We start from the raw sequence: 18,137 nt of genomic DNA, 5'->3' as shown, positions 1-18,137 counted from the left end.
TCCATTTTTGCTAAAAAAATATTCCAGAGACAGATAGACAGACTTACAGAAGTACGGACGTACGCATGGGCTGAACCAAATCAAAATGCCTTCATACTTACTGTCGTCTTAACGCGAAGTAATCCGTTAGCGTGGTGCAAGTCAAGGACAGGCTGTTGTCAGTTCTAGTTTTATCTACATGCGCATCACGTGGTTTGGAGACCTCATTATACCGTGCGCGAGATAATAGATCGCAACGCCTACCGAATCGGTTCAAAAACTCGTTGCACAATAATGCATAGAGTCTGTAACTTTATGTATTGTAACGATCATGAAAGTAATTTAATGTATCAACTTATAAGCTGAAATAATTCACAAATACGTAGGTTTGTGAAGATTCGATCAATTAACTTTTAAATAAAGGAGAAAAAGCATTTACGGGGTACCGCTTTAATTTAAACTTTTATGACACATGGTACCAATGGTATGGGGGAAAAAATGGGTACCAGTCTGGAAATGGGATAAAATAGAGTATATATGAATTTGGATAGCCAGGATTGGTTGATAGCGAACTTTAGATTTTAGTAAAATGAATCTTTTTTGAGAGCTTAACCTTGTTGTAACTGAACAAATAGAGACATTATTTTATTGATGGAATTTGAGTCCTTTAACAGTCTTGAGTTTGGACCACTCATTACTAAAATTAGCACCTAACTCTTTGGTGCGGAATTGAAAGCATATGTGTTAGACACATGTAGATCCAGAAAATTCCGCGTCTCATATCTCTACAAAGATGCTGTCATCAAGGATGCATCTATATTGAGAAATATAGATTTGATCATGAACATTCAAATAGTTTAAGTTATTGAATGTTTAATATCATGGTGTTTGCTTACGTTTACCATGAGAACTGAATTAGTACCTCTAGTCGTTAAGGAAACGTTGTAGAGTTGCCAGAGAAACCGAACGGAGCCTATCAAGGGTTCGTCTTGACAACCATTTTCGTTACATGGAGAGCACTGATGGAGAAATTATAAATGTTTTTCGACACTGAAATACCGCAGTTGTTAGACAGGTAGGCCAATGTCTACAAAGAAAGTGTTTTCCATATGTCATGTCTTGTTGCTATGTTTGAAAGCACATTTTTATTATTATCATGATTTGACAAGGAATTTATTTGCTTTGTGAGACTCCGAAACGCTATATGACCAGGTGATTGGTGTTTCACTCAGATCGGCTAATCGGTATTTCACTGAGTGATTGCAATGCGTGAGGGTTGAGATGGTATCTAAGAGTGAATATATAGGTTATTTGTATACATGTGCACTATCTTCGCGTGACAGGTTCTTTAAATTATGTTAGAAATCTTAGATATGTATATAGAGCTGTCCTCAATATAGGTACTTTATCTCTCTCTGTCTGTCTCTCTCTCTCTCTCTCTCTCTCTCTCTCACACACACACACACACACACACACATGCCTCGGAGTAATGAGATAAGCAGATTGCCGTCACAAGGCTTAAAAACCTGTACATGTAAATGGGTAGAACAAATAATATATTTTTGATGTTGTACTGTTCATAGTGTTTTCTAGATCTGATTGTAGAACTGATTTTGTAAATGTTTCATCTCTTATGCTTAGGCTAGGATGGGTGCTAATATTGATTGTATATCTTTCAACTACTAGTAAATTCATTATAAAGCATTGAAATGACAACAATTATGAAAGGATATTTAATCATGATACGAAAACTGTTGTATTGCTACCAGAATATAAAAGGGCAGGGAGGTAGCAATTGTTATGCTGTTAGTTATTGTTTTGACCTGCTATCATGGTAGTTTTATGTATGTGAACTAATTTCGGATTTGTTACCTACTCTTGCTAAAGTTAAGTATTTAGGTTCTAAGTGTTCACTTACCTTATACAGAACAAAGAAATAGATTTAAAATATAAATTATAATACAAATGAACATTATAGTTTTTCATTTACAAAGAATAGTCGGTGAATTTGTCTGTTGTTTTGCGTCAGCAGTACATCCAGTTAATCATTAAAACCCTGAAACTGGCATCTGATAAGAGGTAATTTTGACCGGTAACTATACCAGTACATTGATGTTTAATTGTCTTTTATTCCATAATATTAGCACGATTACCTTAGTTTGGTAAAACGGGGAGTAGTGAAGTGGGGAGATAGGGGGGCAAATGAGAACAAAGAAAAACAAACAGCCTGGGCCTGCATAAGGCAAAAATGTATAGGACATACGAGAACAAAGAAGGAAAAACACCATGGGCCTGTATAGGGCACAGATGGGAATGGAACATGGGAAATAGTGGGTCTGTATAAGGACAAGGGAAAGTGGAGTCTGTATAGTGTCTAACGGCACGGTACGGGTGATTCGTAACAATGTAGCAACGTGGGGAAGGTGACGTCACAGTACTGAGCAAAGGAGTGGGACTTAGATTTATAACACAGACAAGATACAAACACTGATACAACATTTTAAAAAACATTTGGGGAGGCAAGAAAGTCATTTACTTTCGAGGCATATGAGGGGCCTTTGGATTCTTCTATTTTCTTAAATTCTTCAACCATCTTCTGATTTTCTCCATCATTCTTGTATTCTTTTTCTTTATCGCTGTCTCTGGCATCCATTCTAGATGGCCCATTGCTCTCAGTTTATATTGTATCCTTATCCCGTTGTTATTCAGTTTGTCAAAGGCATCTTTCGTCTTTACGTTTTCCTTGTCCTTTCTTTCTTTACTCCATTTTTATTTGATTTTCTTGACATCTACCTCCATTACTTTTCTCATAACTTCTTCAGCTTTCTTCGGCTTGTCCAGGCCCCTTTTGACAAATGGCCAATCTGACCATTGCACTATACCTTCCAAAACACACCTTACTTCGATAACGTTATCCAGACCCTGTTTTAACGTTCCCACACTGACATATGGTGGATTAATGAACCCTCTCAACTTCTTCACTTCTTCTTCTCTTATCTCCTCTAACTTCTTCCTGGCTAAGTGTAGTTTGTTAGCAACGTCTGAGCTGTTTCTTATTCTCCATTCTCTTTCAATTCTTTCCACTACATATTCACTATCTATCATCCAATAGTAACTCTCATTTAAGTTGTTGAACAGGGCTGAAGCTGTTGCCATCTTGTTCTTTCGCTTATTCCTTAGAATGGCGCGAATGACGAACGCAGTTTTCATCTGTAAAGCACGGCCGTGAAGAAAAACATCCATATTTTTCTCTTCTCAAATTATCTACTATCCGCACATGCTAAGAAGTATAAACAAATAACCATAATATACTATCCACACACGGGAATGAACTAAACAAATAACCATAATATACTATCCACACACGGGAATGAACTAAACTAACCCAAATTATACTATCCACACACGCAAAGAAGCGAAAAACATAACCATATTATAATATCCACACACGGGAAGGAGCTAAACTAACCCAAATTATACTATCCACACACGCGAAGAAGCAAAAACATAACCATAATATATTATCAACACAAGGGAAGGAGCTAAACTAATCCAAATTATACTATCCACAAACGCGAAGAAGCAAATAACATAACCATAATATACTATCCACACACGGGAAGGAGCTAAGCTAACCCACATTATATTATCCACACACGCGAAGAAGCAAAAAACATAACCATAATATACTATCCACACATGCTAATAAGCAAATAACATAACCACAGTATATTATCAACACATGGGAAGGAGCTAAACTAACCCAAATTATACTATCCACATACGCGAAGAATAAAAAAAAGATAACCAGAATATACTATCCACACACTGGAACGAGCTAAACTAACCCAGATTATACTACTCACACACGCGAAGAAGCAAAAACATAACCATAATATATTACCAACACAAGGGAAGGAGCTAAATTAACCCGAATTATACTATCCACAAACGCGAAGAAGCAAATAACATAACCATAATATACTATCCACACAAGGGAATGAACTAATTTAACCCAAATTATACTATCCACACACGCGAAGAAGCAAAAAAAAAAGATAACCAGAATATATTATCCACACACTGGAACGAGATAAACTAACCCAAATTATACTACCCACACACGGTTAGGAGCTATTTTAATCCAAACTATACTATCCACACGTGAAGAAGCAAAAAACATAACCATACTATACTATCCACACATGCTAATAAGCAAATAACCATAATATACTATCCACACACGGGAAGGAACTAAACTAATCCAAATTTTACTATCCACACACGTGAAGAAGCAAAATCAAACCCAAAATCTAGCATTCACACACGCGAACAAGCTAAACACAAAAACCAAACATACCATCCACACAGAATGGAAAGTTAAAAAACGACACACGCTACTATCCACACAAACTTATGGAAGCGCTTATAAAACCCAATATTCTACTATCCACACAAACGTACGCTTACAAACACACATATAAACACACACACAATTACACTAGGAAAGGAGTAAGTGTTTATATTCACACTACTTCACATTCACACATTGGCAAATTCAATAGTGTTTCTTTTTTAGAGCTTTGGTTAGCCCTGAAAAGGGCTGTTTAAAAAAAATTCAATGCACCTGTTTAATGCCTGCATCTTTCAGGTCGAGCAGAGCACATATTGAGATATGCTACCAGAAACTTAATACATCAAGACACTAACCCAACCAAACTGATGATTAAAAAGTTCAACATTCCGTTCAGGCAAAAACGAAGACCTGATAGAAGAGCTCTTCAGAGAGCAAATCAAGAAAGAGAAAGAAGAATGGACGGAGAAGTAAAGACTTCAGAATCAGCAAAGAAAGCAGCAGCAAAAAGAGCAACAGGAACCGGATAGAAGTTTTGTCGACTGCCGTGTCGACACCAAAGAGTTCTCCTTCTCTTTCCGAAGAAGCAGACCCAATCCTGTGGGAAAGCCTGTCGCTAGACAAGGTCGCAATCTTAGATCATAAAAGATTGCCATAGCTCCTCGTTCACAAAAAAAACAGTCCTTTTCAGGGCTACCCAATACTGTAGAAAATAAATAATCATTAAATTGCCAATGGTACGTTAGACAGCTAGAAAAAGAAGAAAAAAAAAAAAAAAAAAAAGAAACGCGTCTATCAGCACATAATTTCTTTAAATTGGTTAGAAAGCGAGACTCTAAGTCCTTTGTTTCTATCGCTTTTCAAAAAATGTCCAATGAGTGAGTATCTGTTCAAAAAAGTGAGTAAGTGTTTATTTTAGGTTCGCGCGTTTTTGGTGATAATATGGATAATGTAAGATTTGGGTGTTTTGCTGCTGTTCTCTTTGCTGATTCAGGGACTTTTAAGATTCTAACATTGCCTATTTCTTCAGGTCTCGGTATCAGACTTGTCATGACCCGATGCAAATTCAGCTTGGCTAGTCTTGAGCACATCTTCGTAGGAGGATGAGTCAACAATAGATGGTCAGACTGGAGACTTTCCTATTTTTATGGTTAAAGTGAGAACGTGAACGAAAACATCCATGCACGGTTTCGAGTCGGAACGCTAAAATAGTTCAATGTGAGGGATAGAGAGAAGTCAGAGAGCATGGTTCATGATACTAATGTCAACCAAACCACATATGCATGTTTTTTCACTTCAAAACACAACACGTTTTATTCAAATAACTTACAACTAAGAATTAACACATTTATTAAAATGAACAATTCAATCAACTAGCAAAGATTGTTTTCTCCCAATAGTTAACTATTTTTGACGAGGTTGCCAACGTTCTAAATTAAACTGAGATTTCCACTGTTGGAAGTCATTGGGCCATTGATGTACACTACGTTTCCTAGCTAGAGACAAAAGATAATCATAATGGTCACAAAACCATCGATCTACTTTCTCATCGTTTCTAGAAGAAAGACGATCAAAATAAGTCACTAAATGTTCTAAAGAATATCCCAGACTGCGTTGATGCAGAAAATACACACACTATTGTCCACAAACCAATGAATATGTGCCTTGTAATTTCACATTATTGAATCGTGTTGTCTGAGCATTTCTTCTCTTAAAGTCAATGATATCGTCTTCCAAAGGGTGCAATCCATACGAATCGAAATACTTCACACATCCTTCTTGAGGAAAGTAGACGGCTATCCAGTGGGTTCATGGGAGATGACTGTCGTCCGTGTTGATCACATAAGCATGATGGTCTTGAGGTTTGCGACGAGGGAGTTTATCTTTAGCACACACGACAGGATTCCAAGAAGCAGTGTACGAGCTGTGGTTCAAAAGGTAATACAGTTCCCAGGTATCCACTTTTGTGTTTTTTTTCTTTCTTTTTATTCTTCACAGGTAATGATAAGTGATCAATTCGATCCTGACGTTTTGCTTGAAAATGTCTGACAAGTAACCGTTTCTTCGCCTTGTCTCCCAACTCTGAGCCAAGAGAGCTTCCATGCGATTGATCTCTAGAGTTGTTAATGGAGGACATGAATATTCACGTAAGCCTTTATAACACTGTTGCAACACGTCTTCTTATGAGATGAGACTCCAAACGTCGTCCAGATATTCGTCCAATTTTTCTTCTTGAATCAACATCAGACATTTATCCTGTTGAATGTGACTGGTATGATCGTTGTGATCATTCATATCAATCTTTCTTGATCAATTCCCTAATGTTTTGTGACAGGTATGTATCAAAACAGGACACTAAATGTTCTCCTTGTTCTGGCCATCTGCACTTCTTCATTATGACTTCTTCGTCTTTGTCTTTGGGTTCTCCTTCCATAGTCTTCTCACATTCCATGTCTTAGGATTCTCCATAATGTAAAGAGGGATAACAGTTTTCTATGGTTTCTAATAGTCTAGAATGACTTCTCTCAAACTGTTGATTTCTAAGGAATTATCGAATTCGGAATACAAGACGATGTTCACCGTCTCAGTTAGAGCTTCTGCGAACTGAAGTTTCGTACGCAGTTGACCAGATTTTATAGGGTGGAAATGTCCATCGTCACTGCCTTGGTCTGGAGTGAAATCAAAAGCCCACAAAGTATAGCCTCTTGTATAATCATCGTACGAAATGGCGTAACTGGTGTTGGTTCCTAACTGTCACGTGGCTTCGTACTGGGACAAGTACGATCTCAAGTAATTCTTCTGGTTAAAGTTAGGTTCAAAATGTCGGGTACACAAGGCCTTGCTATCGTGACTGACTTTGACTTTGGACACTTTGTAGTGCTTAAACTGTAATGTATTTTGATCGTCGGCTCCTTTGAGTTCTGCATTGATTACGATGCCAACGATTAAACGTATGGTTAACTATCCTTGGAACAGATGATCTTCGATATTGGATCGGAGTCCAGAGGCAACGCTGAAAGTTTTCACTTCCACACGTCGAATCTGATTCTTGGCGGTCGTTCTGCTCAAAGTTTCACTGATGTCGTTTCCCACTTTAGGTAACACTCCCACACGACGTACGTAGAGCTTTGCTTCTTGGTTGATGGTTTTGTACTCTTTAGCATGGGCCATGAAATGGAATGCTGTACTGCTACGATTCTCCCCTGATGTGTCAGCTTTCCATACCACGCAAGCATCCAGATGAGTGTTCTTGCTCTCTTTTCCGTACGTCAAGAGATTTTCCAAGAATGCTCGACAAGGGTAAGTATCCGTGCTACTGCTGACCAGTTTGTTATTCAGGTACAATTCCTCTTCGCTAAACAAGGAATGCATGAAATTGTTGACGGGAGCTACTCTATCATCGGCTCCTGGAACATTGACGTCCGTTTCGATCACTTTGACTTTCAGGTACAAGTAACTATTGTTCAGATCAATGTAATCTTCGGGCTGTCATTTGATTTCAAACTCGATCGGATCTGAGGCTGTCCAAGAGGAGGTGGGATGAAATTCGACCCACTGGGATTTTTGCATGGTCATCATCGTGGGTGGCATGGCAAACAGATCCAGTTCCGACTTGGAACAGGCGCAAGACTATCGGTGCATAATTTCTGTTTCTAATATTTAATAATCAAAAACGTCTAAGTCTCAGACGGATCTTCTTTTCTTAGTCTTTCTAGCTTTAGAAGTGTGAAGTCGTGTGGCGGGGTGTTTTCTTCGTCGTCTCTTTCAGCCTTGTCCCTGCTGTGGCGTCAGGGAAGCAGGAATGCCTGACTCGGTAGCATGCAGGGCCTTTATAGGCGTTTCTCGTCGGCCCAACATGTCTTTGCCAATTTGGAACAAGACATTTTGGTCTGCTCTCAAGAATGCTTCTTTTGTGCTTTGTTTGTCGATGATGACATTTTGGAGAAATTGTTTGCCTTGTGTCAATGCGGCATCTTTCAATGCGTGAAATCCGCGTGTCACCATCGGTTTCAACAAGGGGTCCACCGAACGAAAAGCTGATTTTAGCATATCTCCTAAACCGTGTCCTCGCTGTCGAGCAACGCCTTGGTACACTGGATACATGACTTACGAATCGTTAGAGAACCGTTTTCGAAAATGGAATTTCAACGTGACTTTCCCTTTGGTGAAAGGAATATTTTGTCCCAGATCTCCTTTTATAGCAATCTTGGCAGTGTCAAAATAAGACGTGCTGACGGGTAAATACTGAGGATGTACAAATTCGCGGTGAACGTGATAAGTGTTTCCACCTTCTTCGTCAGCGTTCGTGGCAGAATCCACTTTGTAAGGAATGACAGGCAGTAGCGGTACGGAGGTGTGTCTCACCACGTTATACTCCACCACATCGGAATACACAAAAATCAAATTCAGTCCTAGGTTCAGTTCTACTGGGGAACTAAATAACTTGACAAAATAATTGTTATCGCAAAAGACTGGTAATTCGTTTTTCCTGATCATTGCCATCCTCATCTCCATGTCTCCGCCCAACAGGTCAAACAATTCAGGACAAAATAAAATGGACAACACTTTGCTCCCCTCAGGCAATTTAAACAGGAGGCGCTGAGCTACTTTATGGTACTCAAGGACGACACTTTTATTACCTTCTCCAGGGCTTTAAGAAACACGGCATAAACTTGGAATCAATGGTGCTCACGAAATGCTGTCTGCTAAAATAACAGCCCGGGGAATGCACAATAGGTTGACTTTTGAGTTTTTGTGTTAAGTGTTTTATTGTCATATTTTACATGGGTATCCAATTACTTTTGCATTCGCTCGTCATGAACTTCGACCGTAAAAAAAAATTGGAATGACATTGAGGACTTGTGTCGAGTGAATCATTTCCATCAAATCCACTTCCCAAAGGGCGTCGTGATCTAATTGAATGGCCTGGGGTACTTTGGCCGTATAACAGCACAAAGTGTTATTGGGAAACACCTCCACTGAACTGTCACTGGATAAAGTTAAATAAAATTGGTCATGGTGGCTCATAATTCCAGAGTTCTGTGGCTGTCTGAGGGGTTACTGGAAATCAGAGGAGTGCCTCCGCCCAAAATGGGATTGTTGTTGTTCGAGTGATAACTGACACTGGACGCAAGAGTCCCGTTGTTGCCCTTCGAGGAGAATTTCAGGGATGGATTGGGAAGACGGTAACCGATGCAACTGCTCAATAAAATGGTCCACAATTGTTTGTCTCCTTGTTGCAAGCTCAGATTGGCGATGGCTGCACCGATGACACAATACACCACAAAGATTTGGCGGGAAAAGACGATTTGAGTTTTAGTCACACGTTCTCCACACCATACCCACAAGGGTTGTTTCTGTAAATCTTGCAGAGAGGAACTAGGAGAAGGAGTGGTTTGCTGCAGTAGTAGCGGTAGCTGAAGCTGTTCGTAAAGGGCATGATAGTCACTTCTTTTTACAGTCGATTACTTGCGAAGCGTCGATCCAAGAATCAAAACTGGGTGGATATCCTTTCCAACGCACTTTGACTTCTTTGACACGTCGTTTTCCCACTATTCCGGTTCTGCGTTCGAGAATGCTTTCGATATCGTACACGTCTTCTTTTTTGCTGACACTTTGTAACTCAGGCAAGGAAAACGTTCCTTTTAACACTTCTCCGTTCATGTCTTCCAATTTATAGACGACAGGATGATGGCCATGAACTCGTCAGTGGCGCGAAACAATTCGGTGGTCCAGTTAGGTAAGTAACCTTTGTCAAAAGTGCGTTTGGTTTTACCAATCCGCACTCAATCTCCTACGGTCAACACTTCACCTTTCTTGGGGACAGCCACGGTCGGGGATGTACCAAACAGGCGATGAGAAACCAGCACTTTATTGTCGGGAATCACCTCTTGCGGGACACGTCCAACGCTTCGATGGTAAGATTGGTTGTAAGCTTGAACCAGGTACGGTAAAATGTCGATATACTTGAGAGTGTGCTGATGTGTTAAATATTTCCAGATGCGTTCTTTCAAAGTGCGTTGAAAACGTTCCACTATGTTGGCCTGGGTTTCAGGATTCTCGGTGGTAAAAAAAATGATTGTCACGTTTTTTAAAATCTTTTTGGAAAGCTTGGTTCAGAAATTCGGTGTCTTTGTCGGTTTTCATCAAAGAGGGTGACGACCGATTTGTTTCAACACCAGTTGCAATGCTTGCACTAACTCGTTGTTAGATTTGGAAGTCAATGACACAACCCAGGCAAATTTGGAAACGACGTCGATGACACAAAACAAATATTTGTAGCCACAATTGTAGGAGGCCAAATGAGAGACATCGACTAAATCGGCTTGCCATTGATGATCGATGCTTTCAACTTGGGTGCTACTTCAGGAAAACTTGCGTCGAATGGGTTTGTGTAAAGTGTAGGTAGCTTGTTCTTGTAACCATCGTTGCACTTGAGGTAAACGGAGACTTTTCAGCCAAGTTGTGGCAGCACGATACAATTTGTGAACTCCTCCGTAACCTGGGATAGATCGTAGTAAATGATGGCGAACACCTTCTCCACTTTTTTTGTGCTGATAAGTCACCCACTCTTCGCTGATGCTACTTAGGATGGGGTGAAAGGGTGGTTTGGAAACGGATTTACGTGTCCGATGGGCTACGGAAGTAGAAATCGAAGGTAGTGGTGGAGGTGGCAATGGAATGGCTTTGGTCTTCTTTTCTTTTTCACTTCTGTTGAAGGAGGAGTGGACATCATCTTTTTAACCCAAGCTTTCATTTATTCTCGTTGGGGTGTGGAGGAAGGGGTCAACAAGGACGTTGCAATCTTTCTAGAAATGGGAGCTGCTGGCGGTGTTTGAAAAACTTCTCGTATCTCTTCTTCCTCAGGCTTTCTTGGCCTAGCGTCTCTCATGACCACTGGGGATGGTAGTGCTGGTGGTGGTGTGGGGGATGGACTTTTCATCAAGGTCTTAAAATCTTTCAGAATATGTAGAGCTGTTTCGTCCAAAACGTTCTGGTGAAAGAGTTGTAGTAGTTGCAAGAGTTGACCGTACTATTGCGATTTTTCTGTTTCTGACAAATTGTGGCGATCCATCAACGACTTTAATTCGTGTTGTAACTGGGACACCTCGGTCAAATTGGGATTGAGAGGCAAATGCGAGGTTTGTTGTTCTTGCCAACGATGGTATTCCATTCATCGTTTGTAAGGTACTAAAGCTAGTTTTAGTCCTTCGTCAAGGGCCACGTCTGAGATCTTGGGACTCCAGAGGTACCTTTTTCTTTATTTTCGCATGGGTGGAGAAGATTTAGACAGGACAGACAACATGTCCCCATGGTTGACTAAATGAGGAGGCAGAACGTTCCTTTTCTTTCCTTTGGGTTTAGAAGATAGATGTTTTCTTAGGGATGGCATCTTTGTGTCTTCAGGAGCACAAAAACACTGATACCCATGCTTTGTCTCAGACCTTGTTTATACTGGAACGCGTCGCAACTGATTGTCTTTACGTCGTATCAACTTGATGACAGGAATCACACGTCGTGGAGGGGTTTGCAACGGACAAAATCGAGTCAGTTCTTGCTTGGACAAATCCAGTAAACTCTGTAACATGCGCGATGTCTCTTGGACTTTGATTTTGGGAGCACGTACCTTGTGAGCAGCTGCCACTTCATTTAAAGATTAGGAGGGTGTCACCACTGGAGGAGAAGTTCTTGGAGACACGGGCTTCCATGGTGTCATCAACGGAGAAGTGGATGAACCTGAGGCTACCGGAGACACGGTCGCCGTCGTTGTAGGTCGTGGTTTGCGAATGTATGGTTGCGTCCTGGCTGAAATGCCTCTTTTGCGGGTAGAAGCTGTTTTCTGTTGGCTTTTCTTTTTCTGGGGACTTCTCTGTTTCTTTTTCTTCATGCGTTTCTTTTTCTGGGGTTGTGACCTGGTCTTGACACCGTTGCTCTTTTTCTTCTTGGGGCTTCGTTTGGTTTTTTTGGGAGTGGCTTTTTTCTTGGGGAGAACTTTGGGAGCATTATGATCCCATTTTCAGAGGGAGCGAATGATGATACCTCCAAGAGTACCGCTCCTTCCAGGTCTCAAAATGATTCGCTTTTTGGTTTGAGTGTCAATGCGAGGATCAGCCAGTTGGATCAAAGTTACTTTGTTTCTATCAAAAAAGCGTTTGGTTTAATGAGGAATCGGAATGATGCCTTGCAGTAATTGACGTCCTGTCACCGCGAACCACGGTAAGACTTCTTTGAGACTGGCTTCTAAGACACGAGCACGTATTTGTGGATTTTTCTCGCGACTGATGCCATACAAGGCACGAATCAATTTGACGGGAAGATGAGACTGAAGAGACGTTATGTTGACGCTGTTTGAGATTTTTATAGATTTTTTTGCTAAAGTCGAGGACGGAGACATGTACAGGACAGGCTCTCCGTCTTGACACCAGTGGTGAAACAAATGGGTACGAAATCGCAAATAATCGGGGCTAGTGGGTTTCAAATCGACGATTAAATAGGCGTGTGGAGTTTGAGTGGCATCGTCGTACGCTTGAGTTAGCCAAGGCGTTCCTAACTGTTTGGCTAAGACTTGCACTTGCGATTGATCTCGAGGGCTTTTAAACAAGACCACGTAATAACCATTGAGACTGACGGTGCGATGAGCTTTACTTTGTTGAAACAAATTTTGAGTAATGTAAATGTCACTGGCACTGGCATTACGATGATGCCCTTTGCGCATAAACCACAGTTTAATTTCTTTGTGTTCTTCTAACATGTCATCGAAAATGACCAGATGGGTTTGACGGGGGTCAGATACGATTACGTCGTCTTCATTAGGAATACCTTCCACAAACACGATGGAATCACCTTGACTTTCTGGGAAGAGGGTGTACGCCGATTGCCACTCTTTGTAACACCACACGATACGTTGAGATGGACGATCGATCAATGGTGTTTATGTTCGATCAAACGTTTGACAAATTCGATTTTGCCTGAACCGCTAGATCCAGCAATGAGCATGTTAATGGGATGACGAAGATACAAAGCCTCCCAACTTTCACGATCTAAGTATTCGTTGATGACTTTGAAAGTGGAGAAAGAGGGAGCAGAGACAGCAGAGGTAGCCATAGTGCAAGGAATGTCACTTGTGATACGAAGACAGACAAGACAAGAGTTTTTATACTTTTTCATGACACGTTTATTGATGTTTTAAAAATAAACACGAAAGACTAAAATACATAAAAGCCAAAGGCTTAAGTACAACGATAAAATACACATTAATACTATCAAAGTGGAATAGAAACAAGTCTATACAACATGTTTTTGGGAACCAAGTTGTCCTAGGGAGAGGGTGTAATGTTCTTACAGGTTCTACATGGGGTAATGTCACACTAGTGTCGTCCCGGAATGGTCTTTCGTGGAAAGTCTATGACAGTCCTGTCCTTAAGAGAATGGGTGTCCTAGGTGATGGGTTCTTCAGGCACTATCACTAACACAGGTTTAAAAGTATTTTTTTGCTTGGACATTTAAATGTTGGATCGTAACTCTCGAGCATACTAGGCCCCTTCTTGGGTCGAAGCCTCAAAACACCATTGTCTCCAGCCACGTTGATCTGTCCAGTGGGGGTGTAAGTCACAAGCTACACAGACATCGTGATACACCTCTTTTGTACCTAAAATTTGACGAATTTTTTTTTCTCATAGAGGTCGAGAAGCATCCAGATAAAAACGCAAGGCTTTGAGCAAAATGAGTCTCTTGTGACCATTTAAAGACACACTTTCATGTTTGATTGAACGGTAAGTACTGTTCGTAAAGTATCCACAAGGAATCGGCTGGTACACGAAATCCCAGAAAACAAGTCAGTAAGACGCACACCAGACGTCGACCCAAATTCAGTGGATAGAGTTGCCTTACTAAGTGTTGGTATTCTTCCACTGTTTGAATAATGTCATTGATTTCCTTCCACGGAATCTGTTGAATCACTTTTGATAAAAGCCGTGGCATGGCAGCCTGTTTTTATACCTTCTTTTTTTCGGAAGCAATAGATGTACGTTCTACCCAGAGATATTCGTTCTCCAGGAGGGAATCTAAATGCTCCAGACATTAACCTACGGTTCAGAGTTCGTTCAAAAATTTCCTCTTCCACTAAGCAGATGTTGCGTAAAAGACTTCGGTAATACCCCATCTCTTCTTCCTCAGTTCGTTGCAGTAGGTGTATCTCGAAGTAACGAAAATCATGAACATGTTGATCCTTCTCGTCCTCGAAGTGTTTAACAAGGTCTGACCACTGGAACACTTTCTCATGAATCAGTCCTCTTATAGCATTTAGGTACCAGTGGTTTAAACACCGGTGACGTAACGGATGCAGTTGTTCTTTACGCTTGACTTGTATGTTGACCAGTTCTCGGTAAATGCGTTCTCTCAACTCCTCAGGCAAGCCACGAATGTTCTCTTGTAAAGTATTCATGATCAGGTCATACTAAAGCCGTCTTTTTTGTCGGAGACAATGAGTGTACCGTCTGCACAGAGATGATTTTACTCCAGTAGTGAATCTAAATAGTTTAGTCACTAACTTGCACGTCATAGTTCTTTCAGAAATTTCCTCTTCCACTATGTTGACGTTGTGTAAAAGATTTTGGTAACTCTCTAACTCTTCCTCTGGAATTAGTTGCAGTAAGTATCCTTGGTAGCAAATAGAATCATCAAAAACAAACCAATTATTTTAACTAAGAGGTAGTTGATGAATGTCTGATCACTGAAACAATTTCTCATGAATCAGTCCTTTTACAGCATTCAGGTACCAGTGGTTCAAACATCGGTGACGTAACAGATGCAATTGTTCTTTACGTTTCACTTGAATTTTGACCAGTTCTCGGTAAATGCGTTCTCTCAACTCCATAGGCAAACCACGAATGTTCTCTTGTAAAGTATCGATTCAGCTATTACTGATATCGTCCCACTAAATGTAAATAGTGACAATTCGGGGACCATCGAGCATGTTCCAGGTAGGCCGAACCTTGATGTTCCCAGTGGTGAAGTGACACATCGCAACTGAAGCACTTGACTTTATCACCTTCACCCAAGTATAAAAATCAGGTTCTGGCTAATTCCTCGGAGGTCGGTCCTCCGAGATATTTAGGCCATTTTCCTTTGAACGACTGAAAACGATTTTCAAAGTTGCAGTATTCAGGGAAACGCAAAGGGAACGAATATTCGTCTTTCACAGGTTCGTTTCGATGAGGGTAGGGTGACATCGACAGGAGTTTGCTTAGGGCTCGATAACATCCGTAGTGTGATAGACGTGAAGGTTGACATCCGCAATGAAAACCAGTAAAGTGTCCACGCATCCGTTAGGTTTGACACGCAGAGCATCACTTTCCATGATTGTTCTAATGGTTGTAGAAGTAGTAGTAAGAACAAAATTCCCATAATGCGTTGCTGCATCACTCATCTCGCTAGTTGTGCCCTATACAGGCCCAGGGTGTTTTTCCTTCTTTATTCTCATATGCCATATACATTTTTGCCCTATACATGCCCAGACTGTTTTTCCTTCTTTGTTCTAATTTGCCCCCTATCGCCACACTTCACTACTACGGGATGTACGACATACCTATGAACTTTTCAAAAGCCAAGTAGGAAGACTAAATTGTAAAAAATAGAGATTGGGACCTAAAAATCGGTAGATTTTTCGTGGTAATTTTAAAGCCTTTCTTTCATTATATATTGATCAATCTTCCTGGTCCAATATGCGTGAAATTCGCAAAAAGACTCGCCGTTTATCATTGTGACGTGCCATATTTTTCCCCAAAACGTGCCCTATTTGAATATTCTGGTCAGCTGTGGTCAAATTGCACAACAGGTAAAGATTAATATTGAATAAACAAGCAAGTTAATGGTTATCCGTGCAATTATTTGTGAAAACGACTGACCCTCCATCGTAATTCAAAGAAACCACGTTCTACACTATTTCGTGTTACGCAAGCACCCACAATTGATGGGCAAATATAGGATTCCCAATTTTGTTGAACTAAAGGTACCACAATAGCCAGCCTCATGGCACCGTACATGCAGCAACTATTTTTCCCACTTTGTATATCTGACCATATTCCCTTATTGTCAATTGGTAAGCATTTGGTATTGTTTATTATAAAACATGTATTCCTAATTAGTTTTTGAGGACACATTTGATGCGTGGTATGTATTTTCATTCCTTCTTTTAATTTAACTATGGCTGTTAACATTGGTATATACTGTATAAAAATGCCAGGTGTTCACTCGTGTAAGTTTTTTTTCGCGGGAATGGCTAGAGCATATTGGAGTTATCATTCTTGGGATTGAAAATAATTGTGGACTATTTTGTTGTTGTGGTTTACTTTTTGTTCTGGTTTATTTGTTAATTTTTGTATTATTGTAGAAATAAAAAAAAATCATGAATTTACGTGAATAATGTTTAAACATAGCATTCTATTTAATGAAGAAGCGAATTCTTTATAGCAAAGTAATTTTGTCACAACAGTGATTCAGAGGTGATACAATAGGACTTTTCTTGTCTAGAAGGAATTAAAATCGAAGCCATAACGTAATAATCGGGAGTGCTCTGCAAAAATCAGAAGATATGAAATTGGGAGGTAGGCGTGGAGCGACTCCAAAAATCATAAGTTTTTTCCCCTCCCGGCGTGAAAGTTGACAGGTATGGTGTAAGGTCGCTTTCATCAAAGCAAACTACAACTCAGCTTTTACGGTATTAGCATCGAACCGTATTGTTTGTTCGTTGTGTTGTCATACTGGGATTACATTTTAACGAGTTAGATATTTACAATTTCAAAGCAAAGTAAAAACGTACTTACCGGTGCACTGATATAAAATGTCCAATGCAATAATGCTTGTACAAACAATACTCGATTGAATAGGAAAAGGTGTGTTACAGCTACTCGCGACTGCAAAATTCTTGTCATCGATCGATCATATTATACACAAATCTAATATAAGCAGAAACAATAAGAAAACAGAAAATTAAATAAATTACTTTTCAAACAAGTTTATACCATTTCTTTTTCATAATCATGCACGCCAACATCAAGCTAAGTACACATGTATTTTTTTAAACTATAAGTTTGCCTAAATAAATGTATTTAGAACTTACCTCGTGCATCTTGAGATGTGTCGGAGTTTTAGGTCGGCTTATACGCGGGTCCAGAACTTTTTAGTGTTTATACCTTTTCAGTTTTGAGATCGGCTTATACGCGAACGGGCTTACACGCGAGCATATACGGTACGGATACAACATGCCATGTTAGTGTAACCGTTATTAATTGTGTCCATAGCAAGTTGATTTCATAACAATGATGGGAACGTACAGTACTAATTTAGATGATATTGGGTAAGTATAATTAAATATAGATCCGAAACAGATTCTTAAAATCCAGTCATCTATTGCAATGTTAAGAAGTAAGTCGTTAACATTTTTGTTCATGGAAAGTAAATTTGAATCAGAGTAAAAGGGCTATAGGTTTGATACCCTCCCCCCCCACCGACCAGTCTGGGTCATATGCCACCCTTGGAAAGATTCTTATCTTTGATTTCCTCAGCATGATGAAGTGTTGAAGAAAGTAATCTTAGGATACCAAGCAATGTATAGACAAGCATATGGAAAAAAATCACAATTTTCTCTCAACAAATTTACTTGAAAGGGAACAAGTTAATGGCTTAACATTTCTTAAGCCACAGGCCATGGACTAGACATTTTAACTTCATTGGTTAGTTATGTTACCTTCAGAAAGTCTGACAGAATTAGTCTTGATCACAGTCATATTAAATAATTCGGATG

At 39.9% G+C, this 18,137-nt stretch overlaps 1 pseudogene across 1 annotated transcript in view; it reads right to left on the bottom strand.

The window, feature by feature from the left end:
- LOC149800217 (uncharacterized) overlaps positions 1 to 174 on the bottom strand; it is a 28,365-nt pseudogene extending 28,191 nt beyond the window's left edge. Inside the window, exon 1 of the transcript XR_016420948.1 lies at positions 102 to 174. The product of XR_016420948.1 is annotated as an uncharacterized LOC149800217 (transcript). The remainder of the gene's footprint in view (positions 1 to 101) is intronic.
- Positions 175 to 18,137: the final 17,963 nt, after the last annotated feature.

Source organism: Sinohyriopsis cumingii, chromosome 5, assembly GCF_028554795.1.
Source record: "Sinohyriopsis cumingii isolate HCF-2022 chromosome 5, ASM2855479v2, whole genome shotgun sequence".
NCBI classification, from domain to species: domain Eukaryota; kingdom Metazoa; phylum Mollusca; class Bivalvia; order Unionida; family Unionidae; genus Sinohyriopsis; species Sinohyriopsis cumingii.
Note: the sequence above shows the minus strand (reverse complement) of the source record. Positions and strands in the feature narration are given on the sequence as shown.